The sequence below is a fragment of the Bidens hawaiensis genome, unplaced genomic scaffold, assembly GCF_021521415.1.
Source record: "Bidens hawaiensis isolate Kalapana, Puna unplaced genomic scaffold, B.hawaiensis_p1.1 tig00013076_1, whole genome shotgun sequence".
In the NCBI taxonomy this organism is placed as follows: Eukaryota; Viridiplantae; Streptophyta; class Magnoliopsida; order Asterales; family Asteraceae; genus Bidens; species Bidens hawaiensis.
In genome coordinates, this window is record NW_027492102.1 from 207,410 (window position 1) to 217,398 (window position 9,989).

Consider the following 9,989-nt stretch of genomic DNA (forward strand, 5'->3'; position numbering starts at 1 on the left):
GGCTGGTTGAAGAGCAAACAGAAGATCATCAGTTAAGAGGGAGTCTGTTGGTACATGTTTTGTAACAGATGATCTTTTGTGTTTGTTAGAATTGAGAGCAACGGTCAAAGGGGAGACTGTTGGTGCATTTTGTGACCGTCGCTATGCAATTTAGACCAGCGGAACGCCACAGGCGAAGTTAGCACAACTTCGCCTTAGGCGAAGTTAGAACAACTTCGCCAACGGCGAAGTTGTAACAACTTCTGCCTTAGGCGAAGTTATCACAACTTCGCCATAGGCGAAGTTAGGAACAACTTCGCCTACTGGCCCAAGCCCAAGCCCGAGAAGATGTTTTGTCTATATATATGTGTGTCTTGTTTAGGTTTTGTATCCAGAAAATAAGAGTAATTGTGTTATAGTTCATTTGTCTAGAGAGTAAAAGAGAGGAAGTGTCGTGAGGGACGACCCGAGGTAGAGCTCACCTCGGGTCGGACGTGTTTCTGTTTATGTTACGGTATGTAACGTGTTTGATTATTATATTATAAAGATCTGCAGATGTGTTTTATCCCGTTTGTGTGTTTGTTCTTGTGTTTGTGTACGTGTTTGTGTTCTTCATCTTTACACCAATAAACGAGTCTAGGAGGATTCCGCACTCCTAGACCTCGTGCGGATCTCGTGTCGATCGGCGACGCTCCGGGAACCTACACAAAGACGTGTTGTCCTATTTTGTATTGTCCTTTATGTGTTGTCCAATCCCATTGTTTGGGTGTTTATTCGGATGTAAATTGTATCTTTTTGTCCCATGCTTATGAGACTTTTGCGCCACCATTCTCTAGATGTCAAGGAATGTATATTATATTGAGATGTAACTTTGGCGCCATGTGTTACGCCTGGCGTATGGCATTTCTGCCCGCCGCTTGTTCCACCCAGCGTTCTGGTTAAGCTGGATTTGGGTGTTATACTTGGTTATATGGTGGGTTTAATACCCTACCTCTACATCAACCCACTTTGAACCGAAAATAAATAGATGGAATTTTAAATGACTCATTTAGTTAAAATCCCTGACCCAAACCAACTCATTTATTTTAATACAACCCAAATTAACCTGTTTGAAACGGTTTGGGTCAAGATTGCCACCCTTAATCTCAATATATTAAACATTAATCTCACTAAATATTTGATATTAAAACCCTATAAATTAGAGATATACAATAAATTAATATCTTATTTTTTAATAAAAATTATTTATAATTAAGAAATAATTTTATAGTAAAAAAATAAGCGAGTAATATGTCTTATCAAACCCAGATAGCTTTTAAACCGGGTTATAATGTCTAATTTATTTGTGAAACTGTTTTTATGATCAGTTTTGAGTATATTATTTGTTTCTTTACAATAAATAAAATTAAAATTCCAAAAATCTGTCATATTTGATAATTTCAGATTTCACATCTTATCAACCCAAAAAAGATAAACTATTTTCAGATTTTATTTTAACTAAACATATATGCATTATTTAGTTTATTTATAACATCATTTGAATTTACAATGTGTTTGTTATGATAAGTGGGCTGATAAGAGGGCGCTAATTACAATTACAAAGAAAGGTTGGATTTGAGACACAACACAGGACATTGATACATGGAATTGTCTCGAGTTTTGACTTTTAAGTGCTTTATCTGATTCACTGAAAAGTTTAATATGCAAAGATTGAAAAAGACACCTTTCCAGTTCCCACCAAATCGTAGATAGATCAAGACAACCATTTTAAATTGACAATTTAACATTATATTCTTTATTTTTATTTTGATAATTTGGTATAAAGTTTTATAATAATATAATGTTTTTCACAATAAAACTATACATAACATGTAACGTTATAAAGGAATAAGGATAAACAGTGTATCGTATTTCATAAAATAAAATATATAATATGCGCTTTTATTATTTTCCTTTTCCATAATTTCAAGCTCTAATATGCTGATACGAATTTAATTGGTACGGTATAACTTTGACAAATTGAAAAAACAACACATTTGATATTGTGATTTCTATTATATATATATAAATAATATAAAATCTACTATTATAATAAACAAAAATCATTGTTGTGCCACATGACATCTAATTGTTCCATTTTTTTGTCAAGTGACATAGTTATTATTCAACTTTGAAAGTCATAAGTCATAATTATCTAATTAAAACAATTAATGAATATTTTAAGCATTCCATATTAGTGATTTATCTATATAATTTTATAGTAATATATAAATAAAAAAAGTTAGACATAAAAGAATGTATGTATAACTTTTGAAATTCATTTAAGTGTGTGTAAATTTGTGTTGTATGTTTTTAGTTTATTAGCGATCTATTCAGAAAGTGTCATGATTCGTCTTTACTCTGAACAATATGAAAATGGTTCCCATTTGATATTTTTTTACTATTAATTCTATATAATAAACCTTCTTATATGTATTGATAACTTTTGCTAAATTGACACAGTTCAACACTCAAGGATAATAATAGATTAATGATGGTGTATATCAGTACTCTTTCTTTCAGATCTAATAATTATGTGCATTTTTGTTTGTCATATATTAACTAATAGTGAAATTCATTGTACTTATTTATAGTCACATATTTGCATCAATTAGAGTTTTGGGCTAGGCTGGTATATATAATTAGTTGTTTTGATCCCTACAATACAGTGGTGTCATGGTGTGTTTCGTTTCCTTGATGATATGTTTATATCCATTTATATTCATGAAGTAACATTCATATCATATTGGGAGAGTGTCCTGGTGGTGATGGCATTGTGTTGTATGTTATGAGCAGAACACTCATTTTTTTATTCAAATCTTGCAAGTTAAGGCAATAAAGGATATTTGTCAATTATAAATGATAGGAAAGTGGTTGTAATTATGGGTGTTACAAACTAATTTTATACAAAATCATTGTAAGAAGTAAGATCTTGAGCAGAGTGTTCAAAATACTAATATGTTTCTTTTAAGTTGGTTGTTTACTATTATGATTTGTTTGTATTCAGTATTCTATATAAGAATCTCAAAATTTCTTGATACACGGGAGGAATGATGGTTTTTTTTATAGTGTGATACTTATTTGTTGTGAATAAAACATTTGCAAGAGTAAAAAGGTTTTTTACTCTGATTTATATAATGGGTCACAACAACTTCCACTTGAAACATGCCCACTTTTAGTACGATTTGGAATATTTCGGGCAAGTTCAACTTGTAATCGACCCATTAAGTAAACATGTCAAATTTGCTACTTGTGTTCTCTTATAGCTAGCAAAACAGGCAGATCCAGTAGGCGCAAGGCATAAGAACCGGTTTGGTTAGTACAAGCTAGAGTCAAAACTAATCATTTTAAGAAAAATACTCCCTTTGTCCCCTTAAAAGTGTCATGGTTTGAAAAATATAAAGTTCAAGATAGATTGAATGATTACTTTTTTTTGCTTAACAAATGACAATAATGCCATTGGAAATTAGGTTTATCAATATTGTTTATTATTGTTAGTTGTGTGTGTTTAAGGATAAATTTGAAAATTGGCTAATAAATTTTGAAAGTGGACTAATGTAATGTGACAAACTAAAAAAGGAAATTTAGACACTTTTAATAGGACGGGAGAAATATTACTTTTTGGTTCGGAACATGTTTTCCTTACACTTTTTTTTTTACTTGTACGTTTACACAAAAATATAAAACTCATTATAACTGTTTAGTTTCTTGTATGTCGTTGGAGTTGAGTAAAGTGTGTCAAGATCATCTAAAATTAAAAGTTTAATAAGATGACATGTTCGAAACCGAAAAAAATTATGATAAAATGCATATAACTTTATTAGCATTGCACTTTCTTTGCTTCTAATTTATAACCTAAAGAATGAGATAGAAAATTTATTTTTTATTGGTTATAGATGGTTAGTAATTTAATATCAATAAACCCTTAATTTGAATCCTTTGGCAATTTTTTTAACTGATAGAAACCTCTTGCTACTATTAGTTCGATAGCAAGATATGTTGAAACTAACAAAATAATATATTTAGCAGTTTGTTTATATTTTTTAGCTCTTTATCTTTTTAAGAGTTTTGATGTGTTTTTTTGTACATGATTATTATAACTTGAAAACCATAATAATATAATAAGATAATTTATGAGATTTAATTTTTTAAACCCGTGTAATACACGGGTTTATAACCTAGTCAAGAGAATATATGAAAATACTACGTGTTTTTAACATTTGGTTAGTTAAAGTTTATTTTTGAATTGTTGCCTTTCTTACTTGCATTAAGAATTTCATGAATTAGAATGTGGTTATTTAGTTTACTTCTAGGCTCTTTTTGAAAGTATTTATCCTTCTAAAAAGCCGCTTACTATTAAGCCAATACGCCATGGGTTAAGTTTGGTTAAGACTCAATTGAGTTTCTCACGACCTAAGAAAACTCTCAAGCTAACATGTCTAATTCGTTTGTCACATAAGTAAACTTGTTGGAGTTTACATGCTACTAAAACGAACTTTTAGAGTTCGCATGTCATGTAAGTTAATTTTAAGGCAGCGTTTGTAATGCAAAAATGAAAGAGGTATGGAACAACTCATTCTGGAGAAATTGAAAAAACGGTGTTTGGTTGCTCAATTGAATGGAATCTACGATTCCACATGGAATCTTTGTTCCATCAAAATCATTCATTCGCATCCCATTTTTTTCTTCATTAAATTCATCTTTCACCATACTATTTCAACACACTACGTGAAAACAACCCCCCCAACACACACACACCCCCCAACCTTACCGTCGCCGTCGCAACCACTACAACCATTGTTGTTGCGCTTGACCACCACCACCGTCGTCGTTACCCTACCATCACCATCACCACCTGACCAACAATGCCACCACCACCAGCATTATCACTGCCCTTGACCGCCATCGTTACCACCATTGTCTTCGTCGGAGCTACCACCACCATCACCATTGCAATTTTCTTTTTAAGTACTTTTATCATTTTTATTTCTTCATATAATTTTTCTTAACACCAAACAAAATAAAATAATAATTCATTCAATTTATCATAGATTAACCAAATAAAACAACCATCTATTTCGTTCTATTTTCCATACTATTGTTCTAATATTTTGAGTAAATTAATAAATAAAAACCCTTTCAAAAACGTTATAGAATAATTAGTTAGAATCCTCAACCAACCCAAAATACTTGTGTAATAACTTTACCGAGACTTCAAGCTTCCATACATATTCAAACAACCACCAGCATACTCCGTCATCGCCGTGAAAGCCTCCGTCATCTCCGCCACCGACTTCTCCATCACCTGAACTCCATATCGCCGGCAGACCTCCTCCGCCTCCGCCAACCGCCTCTTCAAGGCATCCACGACAGCCTGCTGCTCAGCAATCACGTCCACGTCATCCATCTCACCACTCGGTACTCTCCTCGATATCTCCTTATCACACCACTTCTCAAATTCTCGCGTCTTTTTCTCAATTTCTCGTCTAATCTCATCGCATCTCTCTTTCAACTTCATCTCGTGAGACTGACACTGTGCAATTGCAGCAATTGCAGATGCTAATTAGTTAATGGCGGTTTTTGCCCTAGCGTCCGGAAGCTTCTCGATCTGATCGTTCCACGTACTTAACAGTGACGTAATATTAGGGTTTTGAGGCTCTAGGTTGTTATGTACAGAGTTTAGGTTTAGTTTTAGCAAGTTGTTGAGTGATTTGATGTATTCCTTCTGCTGTAGAATTAGGTTTTCCAACTCGGAGCACCATTTTGTCACTTGAAGATGAATTCGCTCCATATTTTTCGAATTATTATCGGTAGTGCTGTTCAGTAATTGCGAGATTTTGATGTTGTTGTTTAGCCTCTGCACGATTGTCGATTGCTGTTCGTGCTGCTCTCGCATGTTGCTCCACATTTCTTCCATCCTGCACATAAAGTTTGATCATTAGTAATTGATTTTGGAGCATTTTGTTATTGTTCGAATATGTACTTACTTTCCTACGATTTGAACGAGTTTCAGATACAAGTGTTGATCGCGAAGGCAATTGATCTCTGTGACGGTTGAATCTATGGACTGCATTTCAACGGCGTATGTTGCTTGCAGACAATTTAAGGTTGCTTCTGTTTGCTTCAGTCTGTCACGCCTAACGCCTCGTGTTCTTTGTTTATTGAGGGATGCCATCTTTTTCTGGTATTCGTGTTTCATCTTTTCGCCATCCTGTTCATCATCATTACACTTGTCAGTTACAGGCGAACCAATTTTGGTGAGGATCCCATTATGATCCGAACCAAATTAATACTTCTAAAACGAAATGTTTTGACCCAATTCCAGTTTGACATTAATTTGTTTTGACAGGCTTAATCAACATGAACGTTTTGTTATGTAAAGAAGAAGATGGTTGTTGTGAAAGTAATGTTTATTACTTGAATGTGTGAATAATATAAAGACAACTACATCTATTTATACACAAACAAACCCTAGCTTTCAACCCATAAAAGGCCCATGGGCTTTAACTAACTACATGGGTTAAAACCCTAATTATAACTAAATACAACTAACACTCCTCCTCAAGTTGGAGCATAGATGTTAATCATGCCCAACTTGTTACAAATAAAATCTATCTGAGCTTTCCGGAGCGGTTTAGTTAGAATGTCTGCTAGCTGAAAATTTGTCTTCAAATGAACTGGTTGAATGGATGGAGGATCAGTTTGTGTGCCTACTACTCGATCTCTGATAAGGTGGCAGTCGACCTCAATATGTTTTGTCCTCTCATGAAATACTTGATTCTTGGCTATGTGAATGGCTGATTGACTATCACAGTATAACCGCATCAAGTCATTAGAAACAACCCCGAGTTCTATGAGAAGACGACGTACCCATGTCATCTCTGATGTTACATCTGCCATGGCTCTATACTCCGATTCGGCACTCGACCGGGAAACCGTGTGTTGCTTCTTACTCTTCCATGATACAAGATTTCCTCCAACAAACACACAATATCCGGTGGTAGATCGTCGAGAAATCGGACAACCTGCCCAATCTGCATCTGAGAACCCTGATATCCGACCATCTCCTTCTTCCGTGAAGGCACCCACACGACAATGACCCTGATTAGAGTATAATATACCCAAACCAGGTGAGGTCTTAAGATATCTTAAGACACGAATGGCAGCATCCCAGTGACGGTGTATGGCGCAACCATAAATTGGCTCAGAACACTAACAGTAAAGGAGATATCCGGTCGTGTGACGGTTAAATAATTAAGTTACCAACCAACCGTCTGTATCGCTCATGATCTTTCATTGGATCTCCTTCCTTTGGGAGGAGTTTCTTTGTAGAAAGCATTGGGGTATCAACAGGTTTACAACCCAGTAAGCCACATTCAGTCAACATATCAAGGACATACTTTCGTTGGGAGAGAAGTATTCCTTGTGGAGAGCGAGAAACTTCTATGCCAAGGAAATACCTCAATCGACCTAAGTCGCTGACCTGAAACTGAGATTGAAGAAACTGCTTGAGTTCGGTGATCCCGACCTCGTTATCACCTGTGATTATAATGTCATCCACATAAACAACTACGATAATCCTCTTTCCTTTCTGGTGTCTAAAGAAGACAGAGTGATCGTAGGCACTCCGAGTCATCCCAAACTGTCCCATAACACTAGAGAATCGACCAAACCATGTCCTAGGAGACTGTTTAAGACCATATAGAGAACGACGTAGTCTGCAAACTTTCGAGGCCTCCTCCTCAACAACGAACCCTGGTGGCTGCTCCATATATACCTCCTCCTCAAGAACACCATTAAGAAAGGCGTTCTTGACATCAAGCTGATGGAGCGGCCAATGATTAATGGCAGCAAGAGCAATACAAATACGGACATATGGCATTTTAGCAACTGGCGAGAAGGTTTCATCATAATCAATGCCATATGCCTGAGAATACCCTTTTGCGACCAACCGAGCCTTCAAGCGGTGTAAGGAGCCGTCCGGGTGTATTTTAACCGTAAACACCCAACGACAACCAACAATACGCTTCCCTTTAGGAAGTGTTTCAAGATCCCATGTATGATTGGACTTTAGAGCCCCAATTTCGTTTTCCATAGCCTTTCGCCATCCTGGGTGAGCGAGAGCGCTCGTCACATTTTTGGGAATCGGGTAGGAATCAAGAGTAGTGGTGTACGCATGAGATTCAGGAGATAGGTGGGTGTAGGCAACATAGTCCTGAATTGGGTAACGAGTGCATTTCCGGGGTTCTTTGCGAAAAGAAATAGGTATATCGGGTAGTGGTGCACCAGGAGGATCATAAATGAGTGTATCAGGGGTAGCTTCTGGTAAAGGTGTCGGATCGGGTAAGGATGTATCAGTGAGAGGTGTAGATTGTTCGGATGCAGACGGAGGATCTGAGGGTATTTCGGGGTTGTGGCCTGAATGTGAATCAAGTGTCTCTAATATTTGACCCTTACCTCGCCTAGCATATGTGAAAAGCAGTGGCGGAGGTTCTGTCGGTGGGTCAGAATCAACAGAGATTGGATCGGTAGAGGGATCGGTAGAGGGAATCGACACAGGAATGGTGGGGAGGAAGGGAGATGTGGGTATATTGAGGTCGGAAACGGGTCAGAAACAGGAGTGGAACACTCGGGAAAGTAAGGAGACTCATGAAAAGTGACATCGGCACTAGTAAAGTATCGGTGAAGTGATGGGCTATAGCATCGATACTCTTTTTGAACCCGTGAGTAATCAAGAAAGACACAACGAATGGATCGGGGATCAAGTTTGATGGTTTTCGGACGATGGTCATGAACATAGGCGACGCAACCAAATACTTTAGGTGCGAGAGGAAATGGATCATCATTGGGAAATAGTACAGAAAACGGTGTTTTACCATGAAGAACGGTTGAGGGCATGCGGTTAATCAGATATGTGGCAGTGAGAACGGCATCTCCCCAAAAACGATGAGGAACACGTGATTGGATCATGATTGTGCGAGCAACATCCAATATGTGACGATTTTTGCGTTCGGACACACCATTTTGTTGAGATGTATAAGCACACGATGATTCATTAATAATGCTGTTGGTTTATAAGTATGAAGAAAAGTCGGTGGAAAAATATTCTTTAGCATTATCAGATCGTAAAGTTTTAATGGTGGTGTTAAATTGGTTTTGAACATAAGCATTAAATTCTCGAAATATGGAAAATACCTCACTACGAGATTTCAACAAATAAACCCAAGTAGTGCGAGAATAGTCATCAATAAAGGTAATAAAATATTCAAAACCCAACGTAGATTTGATAGGGCAAGGACCCCATACATCAGAATGCAACAGTTCAAAACAAGAACTGACTCCATTGGGCACCCTAGGGGGATAGGGACGCCTGGTATGTTAACCAAGTTGACACGACTCACAATGAAAATTAAAAGACGAAAGTGGTAAATCTGGTCGCATTTGCCTCAGAACCGCTGTAGAGGGATGACCTAATCGACAGTGAGCCTCCCTGACAGCGGAATCACATAAGTTTGCTACAGGATGCGAAAACGGGGATATACGATAGAGACCTCCTGATTCAAAACCAGTACCAATTACCTGGTTTGTTCCTAGTTCATGAAAAACGCAGTGAGTTGGGTAAAAGGTCACAGAACAGTTGTTTTGTTTGGTAATCTGACTCACTGAACAAAGACTGGTAGGAAATTTAGGAACAAATAGGATAGAAGACAGTTTTAGGTTTTCCGAGTTACTGATGGATCCTATGCCGAGAACGGGACATGAAGATCCATCGGCAAGACGTACCAGTGCATGGGAAACATTTTGAAGACTAGAAAAAATACCCCGATTCCCAGTCATGTGATGTGTAGCTCCAGAATCAATCACCCATGATAAGTCAAGGCTAGAAGGTTTACCTGAATGTGCCGAGCTGGTTTGAGGATGAGGCAACTGGGAAGTAAGAAACCGTTGAATAAGATCATGCTCCTCTTTAG